Below are 15,517 nucleotides of genomic sequence, written 5' to 3' on the forward strand. Positions count from 1 at the left end.
GACTAAACTTTATAACTTTCAGTTTGCAGTGCCTTATTTCCTAGCTCAGGGATGGGCAACTGTGGCCCTTTTACAACCTGTGGACTTCAACTCCCAGAATTCCTGAGACAGCCAAGCTGTCTCAGGAATTCTGGGAGTTGAAGTCCATGGATTGTAAAAGGGCCACAGTTGCCTACCCCTGTCCTAGCTGATGGAATTCATGAGCATCTAGGAGTCTTAGAAGTATTAGAAGAACCAGCATTGGCTGGTGAAGAACTACCAAAGAAAGTCAGGTAGATCAAACTTTCAGTCAAGTGCACTAGAACCCCATAGTCTTTAAAGAAATTCTACCCTATGGTTTACTTTGCTGTAGCAATACTCATGTATTTTCTACAACACTCCACAAATAGATGCCACAAGGAGCCTGGTGGTGCAGTGGACTAAACTGCTGTTAAAGTAGCACTTAGCTGCCAGCTGCCTGCAATTACTGCGAGTTCAATTCTCACCAGGCTCAAGGATGACTCAGCCTTCCATCCTTCCGAGGTAGGTAAAACAAGGACCCAGTTTGTGGGGGCAATAAGCTGACTTTGTATAAAATAGAACACCGCTTGGGGGGAGCCAAAAGCCCTATAAGCAGGTATATACAAAAGTATGAAGGCTATTGCTTAACGCATTGTAAGCCGCCCTGAGTCTCCGGAGAAGGGCGGCATATAAAGCAAACTAATAAATAAATAAATAAATAAATAAATAAATAAATAAATAAATAAATAAATAAATAAATAAATATCCTCAGTTCCTTCATTCTACTCATGTCAGGCTATGGAGCATCACTTTCTTGGAGAAAGGTGATATATTTAGCCAACCAGGATTTTCAGCTGAGCTGTGTTCAATTTTCTATTCTTTGATAATTAAGTTTTCCTTGAAAAGCAACATTCAGGGACAATTCATAGATCACTGATTGTGGTGAAATCCCATTGCTGTATTGATGTGGTCCCAAGAAGCAGACCAGTTATAAGGAGTGCAGCTCATTAAAACTGCTGAAGGAATTCTTTAAGAGGCCAAAACTGTATCTTTCAGACAGCCACTAGTGGATGAAATTGAGAATAGGAAGATGTGGTCTGTAAATTGCTAAATTTTCAAACCTTCATTGCATTATTTATCCAAAGTCTGATTTGTACGTCATTGTGGTTGAAGTAAATGACATGGGTCATATTTACATGGGAAATGCCTGCAATTTTTAAGGAAGGAAATGTCTCATTTAGTCCCAGTAAAAAATAAAGAGTACATTGTCATCACCTGTTGACTACAGAGTAGGCATTGACCCTATAATTTTTCCAGTCTGGAGTGGAAAATAGTTGGAAAAGGTTCATGGAAGATGGTGGGGAGAGAGAGAGCATATGCTATCAAAGAATGAATCCAATGCACACAAAACAAATGCCATAAATCTATGCTCCCAGCTTCTTTTCACAAAGTTCCAAGATTTTACTGCCCTCTGGAAAACGCTACAAGTGATTAGTATTTAAAAAAAATTAAAAGACTCAACATACATTGATCAAATTAATACTATTTTAAATATAAGCCTAGTGCGCCAAAGTAAAATAATATATTGAAGGTTTTTTTTTTGCAGATGTAATTTTGCAAATGATATAAGGATTGCAATGATAGTGGAAACAGAAATCTTCCATGCCTGTAGGCCAGGGGTGGGCAACTGTGGCCCTTTTACAACCTGTGGACTTCAACTTCCAGAATTCCTGAGACAGCCAAGCTGGCTCAGGAATTCTGGGAGTTGAAGTCCACAGGTCATAAAGGGGCCATATTTGCCAACCCTTGCTATAGGCAACTCACATGAACTTGCAGCAATTGCATGATTGTCAGAGGGAAAAATCATGGAAATCGAGGCAAGTGTTATACTTTACATGGACATGGTTCCATTTGCTAAATCACTGAGAACATCGTGTGATTCTGCACTAATGATATTTAATTGATAAATTGATGCAAAGAAATAAATAGCTACCACATATCAGCAGCATCAGCAACAACATCCTAGCATTTTTCCTGCAGGTGCAGGGTTCGCTTTTCAGATCAACAAGCACCATCTTGTATGATCAAAAGTAACATCTGAATCTAACGGGGCATTCTTCATGTCGGCATGTATTATATCTTGCCATCTTTGCTTCAACCTTCCACACAGGCGCTTGGAATCAGCTACCACACGTACTCGCAGATAAGCCCAACCCATTTTTCAATTTATCTACAAGAATATGCGGTATATAAATAACACTTCAGTGCAAACTGAAGGTAACTATTTCCTTGACTCCCTTTTATTTTCTCTTCAATGCTGTGTCAGTGAGGGAAGAAAGCACACCATTTTGTTACCATTGCTACAAGACAGAATAGTTTAGAGGTGCTTTTCCATATGCTATGCGATGTTGGGAACAAGTAGTCGAAACATTCAGTGACTAATTTATTTAGTTGTTTGTATATCAAGTCATTTGTAACCTTGGTTTAGAGTCAATGATGGTGAACCAAAAGTGACATGCAGTATCATTTTTGGCCACGTGTCTAGAGGCTGCAAGAGAATGTGGTGTACTCTCATGAAGCTTCCCAACCCTGTAGATGTTGTACCAGAAGACTTTGCTCTCACATGGCCTCTGAATATCACACAATAACTTCTTGCATGATTTTTTGGGAAGTTCCAGAGGTCACAAAAGAGCAGGACCTTATGTGACCTCCAGAGGGTTTGGAGGCTACATGACAGCACCCCACCCCACTGGATGTGGCTCTGCGACATCCAAAAGCTGCGGGAACTTCTCACATGATTTTCAGAAGCTTTAGAGGCCACATAAGAACGTGGTGTGTATGGAACTTTCTCTGGAAGTTGTACAAGAGTGCCTTGCTGTCATGTGGCCTCTGGAGCCTCCAAAAAGTGTGAGAGAATGGGGGGGGTGCTTTCCTCACCCTTTTTTGGAGGCTGCAAGGCAAGAGCATTTTCCAAAGTTTCCAGGCCTCATGTGACCTGGAGAGTTGCCTTAGACAGAGCATATTTCTCAGAGACGAATATTTACAATTATGTCAGTATGTATGTATGTCAGTATGTATGTATGTATGCATTTATTTTATTTATTTAATATATCACCCATCCAAGGTGCCTGGTTACTATGAATTGTTTCTGTTTGTTCTTGTATTTTCTCGTTCTCTCTCTCTCTCTCTCTCTCTCTCTCTCTCTCTCTCTCTCTCTCTCTCTCTCTCTCTCTGTGTGTGTGTGTGTGTGTGTGTGTGTGTGTGTATGAGAAGAGACAGACAGACAGACAGACAGACAGACAGACAGAGTCATGTTAGGCCTTTCTAAATTGTTTAACAGGTTCACCATCACTGGTTTAGGCTGTGTTATTAGCACAGGGCAAACTCTTGAAAAGTTGACAACTCCTCCTCTCATAGTTTTGGGATCCTTTCAGCAAAACCTTCTGAGAATGAGGACAAGCTGCCTGGAGCAATGAATGCTGCCATCATTTTCCTTTGACTCTTGCTTCTTCTGATCAAATCAGCCAAGGCAGGATTAATACATTGGTTAAGAAATGCAATTATTTTGCTTTTACGAGAGAGGTAGTTCCTGCTTGTTTCAAAGAGATGCCCGTTGCCATTCTTTTTACTTGATTCAAGACATTAGTTTTAAAACTCTAAGCGTACCGTTCTGGAATGAATCTCTTTAATAATTAAAATGCACAAACAAGATCCTTCCTAGTACAGTGACATTGTCAAAGGCCCATTTGTCAGGAAAATGTTTTCCTTCTATGGCTCCTAGATTTCCTTGTTCCTTTTGGGTTCATGCTTGGTTTCTTTTCTTTTGAAATTTAGAAAAATTACAATATATCTTTTAAAATTTGTTTTTTTTGAACTGTTTTCTATAATGTAATTGATCTATTAAGCCAGCTTTACTCTTGGTCTAGATCAGTGGTGTCAAACTTGGGGGGGCCCTTTTTTAGCCGGCAGAGTGCTGCTGGAGGCCGAAAATGGGCCACACGGGGACCTTGAGGGGCCTCCTTGCGACCCATATTTGGCCAGGAGAGTGCTGCAGAAGGCCATGGAGGCTGAAAAAAGGCCCCCCTGTGCTCTGTTTTGGCCAGTGAAGTGCTTCAGGAGGCCATCCAGGCCAAAAACAGAGTGCAGGGGGCCCACACGCAGCCCCTGTGTCCCGTTTTGGCTGGCAGGTGCTGCAGAAGGCATCCGTCCAATCTTCCTCCAAGCTCCCCACCCACCCCCACCAGCCCGCGGAAGAAAACTACAAAGCTGATCTGGCTCTCAAAGAAATCCAATTTGACAACCCTGGTCTAGATATAGAGATATGATGGAGAGAGGGAGAGATGATAGATGGGCAGTATTTATAGGAAATTGACAGAATGCAAGTAAAGATATCCTTCCAACTTCCTTCTATTTTAGGATGGCTGGTACAAGATAACCCATGGATATTAATGCTGAGATACAATTTGACCCTAGATATTCCTAGCACATGTTCTCTTACATCCAGTTATCTACCATTCCCAGGGTATCAGCCAGACAGCTATTAGAAAACAGTCTAAACACACAATTTCAAGACTGGAAAATTGTTTTGCCCTATGTTAGTTTACAAAAAGCTGAGGTCAATACAGTTACACTCCAGCTTCCTGGAATAGAAAAGCAACAGGCATTTTTTATTCAGTTCAAATAAAGTTGCAAACATTATAACCTTGTCATTCAAATCTACTGTGACTGTTTAACAGCAAACTTGATATGGTGATTCATGATGATACCCATGTTTTCTGGCTGGATAAAAAACGCACCAAAGAAATACTGTTGGAGAGATGCTGCTTCTCTATCTCTTATTGCAGAGTCATCTGCCTAAAACTGTGTCATGCTAAATCACTTCCCCCAGTTACTTTCAGTTGAGTTACAGTACAAATGTACAGTACAGAATCTTTAACAGCAAAAGAACACCTACAAAAGAAATAAGGGGAAGAGAGGGGAAGGAAGGTAGGAAGGAAGAGGAAGAGAAAGAGGAAGAAAGAGAGAGAGAGAGAGAGAGAGAGAGAGAGAGAGAGAGAGAGAGAGAGAGGGAGGGAGGGAGGGAGGGAAAGAAAGATGACTTGAATGCATGCTCTAGAAATAGCCAACTCCAGTTAAGTAATCAGCATTCCTTGCTGTCTAAATCTTTCTCTAAATACAATGTTATAAATCACTTCAGCTATTAACTATAATTCAGAAGGCATAAAAAAGGGGGGCAACCACATTTTTCTACTCCATCTAATATACAAGTTTTGCTTTCATTAGGGAAGGGCTTGGGTGTGGCTTTCTTTAAATTATCCTATGTTTTATGTTCTACATACATGGAAAAAATTACTAAGAAATCTGTCCAGCCAAAAAAAAAAGGGGGGGCTTTGCCAAAGAACAAGAGGAATTTGAGAACAGAAAGAGTTTGTTTAATTTTTTTTTAGAGCTTCCTTTTTTCCATTCTTTTTCTCCTGATCTCTGCATTTCTTCATATGCCCTTAAATGGAAGTTCCTAAAATGCCACCCACAAACAAGAGTGCTCAGCTTGATATGAACCAGGAAATGCCGAGGGTTTCTTTAAGCAATCCTCTTCTGCATTCACCCTGAAACCGAGATAATCCAAGACATGTTTGTCTGGGAACATGTATGTTAAAGAAAGGAGCCTTGCTATTGGGGAAACATCTTTAGGATTGCACAACATTGCTTTGAACACGGGCATGCTTTTGCAAAAGTTAAATTCTATCAATATACACGCTAAACAGTAGAGTTTTGTTTTTTCAGTGGAGCTCATTGAACTTGCCACTATTGCCGGGCAAATAGTTTACCCAGTGAACCAGTGCAAAATAAACAAAGATATCTGAAACGGCTCCAGTTATATGTGACGCAGCCATTTTGGCCTGGATCCCAGCTCCCTTGGCAGAGGTTGGCCTACTGTCATATGCTCTTTCTTTCTTTTTTTTTCAATTGAAGAAAAGAGGAAGAGAGAAAAGTTGGAAGAGGAGCCTTCGGGGATGATATGGGAATAGCTCCCATTTCATCCTCCCACCATATATCTGGGATAAAGGAAAAGAAAAGTAAAGCATAACATCTGGAGGTGCCTGGAACAGCTTTATTTCAGTAGAGTTTAGGCTGACAGGCTCAGATAGGAGACATTTTATATCCCTGCTCCATTGTGTGTTTAAAATACCTTCTGCTCCAAAAGATCATGCTTGCAGTCAAATGTGGACTTTTAATTTGGATTAGTGAGCAGGACTAGATGACCTCCAAGGTCCCTTCCAACTCTGTTACTGTTACCTGACATCTCTTTATCCAAAGCCAGAAGAGAGAATGAAGGACAGACTTACCAGGCAAAACCAAACAGGTAACATGACCAGATAAACTAAATTCTACTTTATTATAAAAATTAGAGTAACAGAATCTTGCAACTCTGAAAGTACAATTCTCCTGTGGTCACCTTTACAGCCCAAGAAATTAGAATAGGCCTCCGTCTGACCCTCTTGCTTTCTCCACCATGAAGCTGCAGGCTAGTCTCTCTCTTATCTAACCATTCCCTAGGTCCATGATTGCAAATCTATGGCATGCATGGGCACGCGACTTCAGTTCCGGTGCGCACTGATTTTCAGGCCTTCTGGGCCCTGCCTCCGGAGGGCCTCTGGGGTGTTGGGGTGGGGAAGGCCCGTTTTTCTCTTTCTCCAGGCTCCAGGGCATTTCTAGGAAACTGGGGAGGGCGAAAACAGCCTTCCCCACCCCCCTGGAGGCCCTCCAGAGGCCGAAAACAGCCCATTTGCCAACTTCCGGTGGGACCAGCTGTGCGCGCATGCGCGGAGGCGGGGCGCATAGAATTATGGGTGTGGGCACATGCACGACCCCCTCCCCCCGTGCTCCCCCCGCTCCTGGCACGCGATGGCAAAAAGGTTAGCCATCACTGCCCTAGGCAGCATCTCTTCACCCCATTTCTTAAGGTTATTCTCACAAACCATTATTTTACCAGGCTTAAAATGAGAAAATATCTGTCACAGTAAATTGTTGCTTCTTTTTCTATAAATGGCAGAGGTGTTCAAACCTCCTTTCCATCTCTAAACACTAGATGGCAGCAAAGAGAAGCAGATCACCTTTTTCCTACCATAGTGGTTGTCCAGAATTGTGGAGGCCTGATCTGGTGGTCCTAAATAAACTCTCTCTTCTGAGTTATTATAGCAGGGTCTGATTCAGGGTGATTATTGCAGAGCTCTGAGCCTAAATTTACACTGGGTCTTTAAATAAACTAGTTATCTGAACCAAACCTTTATGTTAATGAGTTCTAGGACAGCTGTCCTAATCCATTTGGAACATATAAATCTCTGTGCTAGGGCTACCAGATCTGGGCTGCAAAAATCTGGGGGGGGAAATGCATCAATGTGTACACAATCTTTTGTGTTGATTGATATAATACCTTTTCTCCAGGAACATAAAGCACATATATAGACGTCCCTCTGCTTCAGATTTAGCCCTATCATAATTGTCTGAAACAGGTTGGGACAAGAGGCAACCACAGGCCAAAGTTGCCCAGAGAGCTGCAGTAGATTTAAAAGCTGGGTATCTCTAGTCCTGTTTTCTGCCACACATTCCATATTTTAAGGGTATTCACCAAGCACCAAGCTCCTTTCCCATCATTTGTCCTTGCTGCCAGTAAACTTCAAATGCACTCAGAAAAGTACAGCAGCTTTGCATCTTTCTTGGTGAGATGGCAAGAACATGGCAAAAAGCTTTCTTCCAGCTGGAGAAGAAAGGATAGGAAAAGCACAAAATCTCGGACACAACATCCAGCTTCAAGGCAGAGGTACAAAACAAATGCTGATTTGTCACGATAGGTGAGAAGCCAGAGGCTCCTCTATTCTGTGATATATCACCATTTTTTGCTCCCCAGTACTGGGGTGACACCAGCAGAAGAAGATGGTCCATACATGATAGAACTCCTAGGCCAACATCTTAATCATTACATCAAACTGTGTAAGGACAGCAAATCCAATTTTATACCCTACATTATAATAGCAAAAGAAAACTCCATGGACAGTGAAAGCTGTGTTCTTTTCTAAAACTCGAAACTTTTGGCTGGCTCAGACTTCCTTCATTCTGTCTTTCACATCTGGCTTTAATTGGTAGCTTTCAGGTCTCTAGGAAACAGTACAAAACAATCTATTAAATCTGCCTGTCTTAAATTTGAAGCAGAGAATTGTAGAATCATAAAGCTGGAAATAACTTCAGCGGTCATCTAATCTAACCCTTTCCAGATAATTAATAACCCCCAATCGCTGTCTAAAAGCTTATAATAAAAGACGACCTTGTTTAGTAGGAAAGAGATTCCTCCTAGTGCCATATTTTTAGATGGGTGTGGAAACCCTAGGAGAGTGGGGTCAATTTGGATTATTAAGATGACTTTGAATTAATGGTTGCATGACACAGATGCTTATGTTCTGCTTGGCTATATATCGTCCTTCAAAACAGCTGAGGAAAATGTGCCACAGTAAAGGCCTGCCAGTTTTTAGGTACCTCGAGATTAGTTAAGTATGTCGTTTGGGAGGCAGAATACTTGTTACAGTCATACCCAGTATTTGGAATCCATTAAGATACCACGAATTATGGACATTTCACTTGTAGATACTCTCAAGTGCCACTATATATCTGCAGCACTCAAATTATTTGCAGCCAAGTCATTAACACAATTTCTCTATGGTGTCCAGTTAGGCCCCCTCTCCAGTTTTGCACCAGTAGAACTTATACAATTGAAATGTCTAAGACTGGCCCTACAAGTCCCCAACTGTGTCTCTTATGCCACCCTGACAGACCTCATGAAAGTGGAGGCTAGTATGTGGGTGACCATACTCGATTATTGGTTTGCTCAGATTATCTTTTTCCCTCCTTGGGCATGCCTCATTAATCATGAGGGATAATTTTCAGTCCATATGGAAACAGGCAGTGCAACTAAAATATGATCCTTGAGCTTCTTTCTATGTGTCTATGGAGTTTCTCAGTCATCTAGGTCATGGTTGTCCCAAAGGTGATTTTTCAGGAAGCAACTGGACTTTCTTGTTTTTCTTTGAAGACATTTCACTTCTCATCCAATAAGCTTCTTCAGTTCTGACTGGATGGTGGGGAATGGCAAAAATTGCAGATTACAGGAACCATTTGTACTTCAGTTTGAGATGCAGACAACACAAAGTCATTCCCAACAGCCTGCGCCTGTCTTCAACAGTGAACGGACACAGGACAGAAAACATCCTGCAACCAAGAAGGCTTCACACACATTTGCACTATTCAGGTGACCCTGGGGACACAGATAAACCTCCAAGTGGCCTCAATGACTCCCTAAAAGAATGCAAATGACTAGCTGTCTGCAAGGAATATAAAGCCTTCCATTCCCCACCATCTAGTCAGAGCTGAAGAAGCTTCTTGGATGAAACGTCTTCAGAGAAAAACAAGAAAGTCCAGTTACCGCCTGAGAAAGCACCTTTGGGACTTCTCTCCAGGTCTTCCATTAAGCATTAGATGTGATCAGGCCAAAGCACTAAGTAAGCAATGTGTAGTAGGCACACAGTATCAGCTGAATCTTGCCAGGACCCCAGCATTTATTGCCAGTGAATCCAACTGGTATTCTGTCTCCCAAACTATTAATTTTGAGGTACCTAAAAACTGGCAGGCCTTTACTATGGCACCTTGTCATACCTTCTCCTCAGCTGTCTTGAAGGATGATACAGGAAGACTCATTATCCAGAGGTGCAACGCCCCTGTGACTGAACACACAGAAATAACAGAGCAATGGGTTATTGCCGGTATTACAGAGAAATCTGTACTAGCCTCATTTCACCATTACTGCACAGAAGGATGCACAGAACAACTTTATACCTTCCTGAATAACCTATTTAATTTTTAAAGAGGGGGCCTGGTGGGCAGGAAAAGAATTGTTCATTTTAAAAAATAAATATATGAAATAATCTAAAATAATTAGATTTTATTGAGTCGGAATTGTAAGTTTTATTACATTACAAACTGGATTAGGAGGAATCATTTGAATTATGCAACACTCATTAAATGAATAAGTGAAAACATGGTTAGCAGAGAGAGAGGTGTGTGTGTGTGTGGATTTTCACACCTGATACTTTACATTTTGATACCTGAGTCAGAGCAGCAACTCTTGCTCAAATCAAGTTTATCTTATTCTGGCTTGTAACCGGTCTCTCTTTCTGGCAGTAAAATGCAGGAATACATTTTAGAGCCTTCACTTTGCCATCCTTTCATGACAAAGGATGGCAAAGTGACTTTCACTTTACCTAATGGTAGGCCAGTCCTGGGGAAGGAAAAGGGTTTGGCCATATATGTTTTCCAGCCCAGGATTCCTACTTTGTTCCTTTGAATGGGCTTGAAATTTCTCCATAGATCATCCTTCCCCCTGAATTATTTTCTCCCATAACATCTCTCCAAATGTTTGGCATTTTCCCAGCTTTTTCAAGCAGCAATCTGGAAGCATATAAGAACTTGAGGAAATCAGTCAATAAAAATAAACTTTCCCCCTAGATTTCAAGATATTATTCAATTCTTATGACTTTTGTGCTTGTTTCCAGTGGAGAATGGTGGCTATAGACATACATCAGTCACTTATTGCTCTAAGTCAAATATACTAGTCTTTGTTTTCTATTAGGCCCATTTGCACACCCCATAGTAAAACTCAAATTTGTAGCTCGGTGACTCAAGGGCTCAGAGTAAGTAATATTTTGGGATCAGCACTTGACAGCTCTCAGGTAAAGAGTACTGAGCCTGTTGAGTGATCATGGTATACTCATTTATTCTTGTAGGCTGCAGGGATGTCAAAGTGGCGGCCCGCAGGCCAGATGCGTCACATGCAGGCCACACCCACCCCAGCTCCATGAAGGGGAAAAACGTCACAATACACCATGTGACGGCAACATGACGCCGTGAGTTTGACACCCATGTTGTAGGGGAAGATTGAAGTTAGGAAGCGGACTATAATGGAGTACTCTGAAAGTGGGCAAGATTTACTAGCTGGTTGGATTCTGAGAGGAAGATACCATGTGGTGACATGTTTTTATGTCCAAATTCTGGAATAAAACTTGAAAACTTGCAGGTATGGGTGCCAGAGTCCATGTTTTTGTTCATGCTATGCTGTCATGTTCAATGTTGGTAATTCTATTCACGTTTCCTTCTACCAGGTAGCTTATCATAAAAAAGTTCTAAATGATTAGGGCAGTCTGACCCCATGTGGTAGAGTTGAAGAATGTTTACAAACTATTTATAAAACATATAAATGAGAACTTAGTTTCAGAAAGTTATTGGTTTCAATAACGTTTGAGCAAAGGAAGGAGAGGAGATCATCATTATCATCAACCAGAACTTCAGGGATCGACATAGCATATACCACCAACTCCACCCCCCCCCCACCCCCCCAGCAATGATTCTGTCTTGCTGAATAATTTCTCACAGAGTAAAGAATCAAAAGTAAGTCAGGCTTTAAAACAATCCTTACACTTTCCAGAGAAACAGTAAAAGTTTAGAGATAACAAAGGGTGAAGCAAGGAGAGTTTTGCATGTAACCATCTGATTATATTTTTCTCAGTTTTGTATTCAAATAATTAATATTACTTCTGTTTTTCTTTAAATTATTGTTTGTCATAATGGCAATGAAAAATCCCCTGGATTTTTCTTCTGAGAACCTGATAGAGTCCATCTTGTCTCAATATATCTCAATTCTTGTAAAAACTATGTGCAATACATGAATATGATGCCATCATCAGCCATTGTTGTTTTGTTTTTTTATCAGTCCAATTCTATTGCCCTTTTCCTATTATTTGGAACCAGGTATAAGTAGGTGTAAAAACTGAAATATTGTGCATTCAAGTTAAACACGGTGTGGGGTGGGACAATTTCTGGCTACTATAATTACCTTAGGCTCCTATGAAATGCATTTTATTCCAAAAGAATAGACTTTGATTTGCTCATTATCTTAGATATCTACTTATGGTCAATTGTTACAGAGATTATCCCTGAAAGAAGATAATACAGTATTATACAGTATTATAACTGCTTGCTTGTTTTCCTCCCTTATTCTTAAAGGAACAGTTGGCAGTATGAAACCGTTATTTCTTTCAGTTTACCATACATCATTGGTGAATTCAAATCAAAACATTCTCAGACTTCCAAAAAATTGGTCTTAATCATTGTTATCAGTAAAAAAGAAAAGAAGAAAACCAATCTGTTAGGCAGTATTTACTTACAATTCTCCTACTCCCTCAAAAAGGCATTTTGTGATTTCAATTATATACTTTCGAAGAAAGAAGGTACCGCTATCTTCCTACTAGACTTAATCTTATGTGACAAAAAGGAATTCCAATAGAAGAGAATTGGAATCCCTGTAACTCAGGGTTGAGCCCTTGGCACTCTTTGAACTTGGATGTTTATACTAAACAGGGTGCAAACCCGGGTGAAATCCAGCAGGTTCTGACAGGTTCTGGAGAACCGGTAGCGGACATTTTGAGTAGTTTGGAGAACCGGCAAATACCGCCTCTGAGTGGTATGGGAGTGGGGTGGGAATGGAGATTTTGCAATATCCTTCCCCCAGGAGTGGGAAAGGAATGGAGATTTTGCAGTGTCCTTCCCCTGGAGTGGGGTGGAAATGGAGATTTTGCAGTATCCTTCCCCTAGAGTGGAGTGGGAATGGAGATTTTGCAGTATCCTTCCCCTGCCACGCCCACCAAGCCACACCATGCCCACCAAGCCACGCCCACAGAACCGGTAGTAAAAAAATTTGAATTTTACCACCCACGCTTACCAGCACTGATGATATTACTTAGTTGGATAATGAAACATCTTGGAAGCAAACAACAAAGCTCAGAAGGCATCAAGTTCTTCACACAAAAAAATCCTTTAGTTGTGTCCTGCTATTTCAACAGACAGTTGCCTTGGAAAAATTGTCAGGGTTCAAAATTCAACAAAGGAAAAAAATGTATCTGAAAATATTTTTCAGGAATAATCTTTCTTTATACAGTATTTAAAGATGGGAGCTGTTTGTATTGCATACAATTATTCCTTAAGTAATCATAATCCTCCCCTCCCCTCCTCAAAATAGGTATGAGACTTTATTGTTACCTGCCATAAGTGTTTTTCTGGCCTTCTACTGTCTTTAGTAACAAGGTATTTTATTTTCTGATAAATGGATCTTGTTAACAGTCAGCCTTCATTCAGTCCCAGAAAAGATGTTTGGTATAAACATAAGAGTATTTATTACATGTTTAATTCCTATTGACACAATATTGTTCCATGAAACTTGCTACAGTATAAATCTCATCCAAATATTATCTTCCACATAAACTTGGAGAAACCGTTCTTCAGTCTACCCTCATGGTCCTTGTGATACATGGGAAGGACCTTGACTGTTCTACAGCCTCCCTGTGATTTATACTGCTTATTAAAGTGCATTTTGTAGTCAAGAATTTTTTTTAAGCCAGTAAAGGTAAAGGTGAAGATTCCCCTCGCACATATGTGCTAGTCGTTCCTGACCCTAGGGAATGGTGCTCATCTCCGTTTCAAAGGTGAAGAGCCACCGTTGTCCAAAGACGTCTCCGTGGTCATGTGGCCGGCAAGAATAAATGCCAAAGGCGCATGGAGCGCTGTTACCTTCCCACCAAAGGTGGTCCCTATTTTTCTACTTGCATTTTTTACGTGCTTTCGAACTGCTAGGTTGGCAGAAGCTGGGACAAGTAACGGGAGCTCACCCCGTTATGCAGCACTAGGGATTCGAACCACTGAACTGCCGACCTTTCAATTGACAAGCTCAGCGTCTTAGCCACTGAGCCACTGCATCCCTATATTTAAGCCAGTAGAACTGGAGAAAAAAAATTAACTTTACTGAATAAAGCATTATTGTGAATAAAATTTGCATTTCAGTTACTGACTTCTCATATTTTTTTAATATGTTGTTCATCATCCAGACTGGCATAGATAATTGAGTTTATAAATTGAATAATAGAGTAAATGAGTTTTATTCTATGGGACGTTTATTTATATAATTTATCCTATGCACTGCAGATGGGGACTGCAGCCAAGAAATTAAAAGAATAATGCTCCTGGGGAGAAAAGCTATGGCAAATCTAGACAGCATACTAAAAAGCAGAGTCATCACCCTCCCAACAAAAGTGCGTATAGTCAAGGCTATGGTTTTCCCAGTTGCAATGTATGGCTGTGAAAGTTGGACCATAAGAAAGGCTGAGTGCCAAAGAATTGAGGCATTTGAACTATGGTACTGAAGAAGACTCCTGTGAGTCCCTTGGACTGCAAGGCGATCAAACTGGTCAGTCCTAGAGGAGATCAACCCTGACTGTTCTTTAGAAGGCCAGGTCCTGACAATGAAACTCAAATACTTTGGCCACCTAATGAGAAGGAAGGACTCACTGGAGAAGTGTCTAATGCTGGGAAAGATTGAGGGCAAATGAAGAATGGGACGACAGAGAACGAGGTGGCTGGATGGAGTCACTGAAGCAGTAGGCATGAGCTTAAATGGACTCCAGAGGATGGTAGAGGACAGGAAAGCCTGGAGGAACATTGTCCATGGGGTCGCGATGGGTCGGACACGACTTTGCAACTAACAACAACAATATATATATATTTATGCCTAACTTGGCATATCTACTAATCCCCACTTCCACAAAACGAAGGCCAGAAGTAGTGTGTTTCAGTGGTGGGATTTCTTCCACTTGGGAACTCAATCTGTCCTTACATTGTGGTCTTTCCATAAGCTATTAAAAATGGAGCTTTTAAAGAAAACATTAGATATGTGAACCGACAGTTTATTATTCCACTGTTTATATTATGATTTTTTAAAATTATACTATTCTGTATTATTGTACAGTGTATGTTTGATATTTATGTGTTGATAGAAGTTGTAAAATGTGAAATGTCTCGCAGACAATGATGAGATTAATCCAATCAACCAATCATTCAATTTGATATTCACTTTGCATTCAGCCACAGAACATACACAAATCTTGCTCATGCCTGTTCAGATGTATGAGTGGCTAATCAAATATAGCAGTGGTCCCCAACTTTTCCAGCTTTCCAGCAATGGTGGTGGCAGCAAGGGTAGAGGAAAGGGGACGGTTTCACATGTGCTCCCGTTGCTTGAGCAAATGGAGCTTTGCATGCTCATGCTTACTCACTGCTTGCGTAGATCAGTTCCTAACGGGCCACGGACTAGTACTAGGCTGCAGACTGGCAGTTGGGGACCCCTGAAACAGTATCTGGGGATATGGTGGCAGTATCAAAATCATGACATGAACATTATGTAAGTATTGACCAACACGATGCAATCATCTTTTATGTTTACAGCAACATGCAGTCCACAGTATATTAAAGCTGTAATCCTATAACCATGCAACTGAAAGTAAATCCCATTAATCTTAAAAGAACTTCTGAAATGATATGCATAAATGTGTATGATATTTCCCTCCCAAAAAATTAAGAACGTCCA

This window comes from Pituophis catenifer, unplaced genomic scaffold (assembly GCF_029215685.1).
Source record: "Pituophis catenifer annectens isolate HBS135680 unplaced genomic scaffold, rPitCat1.0.hap2 SCAF_1, whole genome shotgun sequence".
In the NCBI taxonomy this organism is placed as follows: Eukaryota; Metazoa; Chordata; class Lepidosauria; order Squamata; family Colubridae; genus Pituophis; species Pituophis catenifer.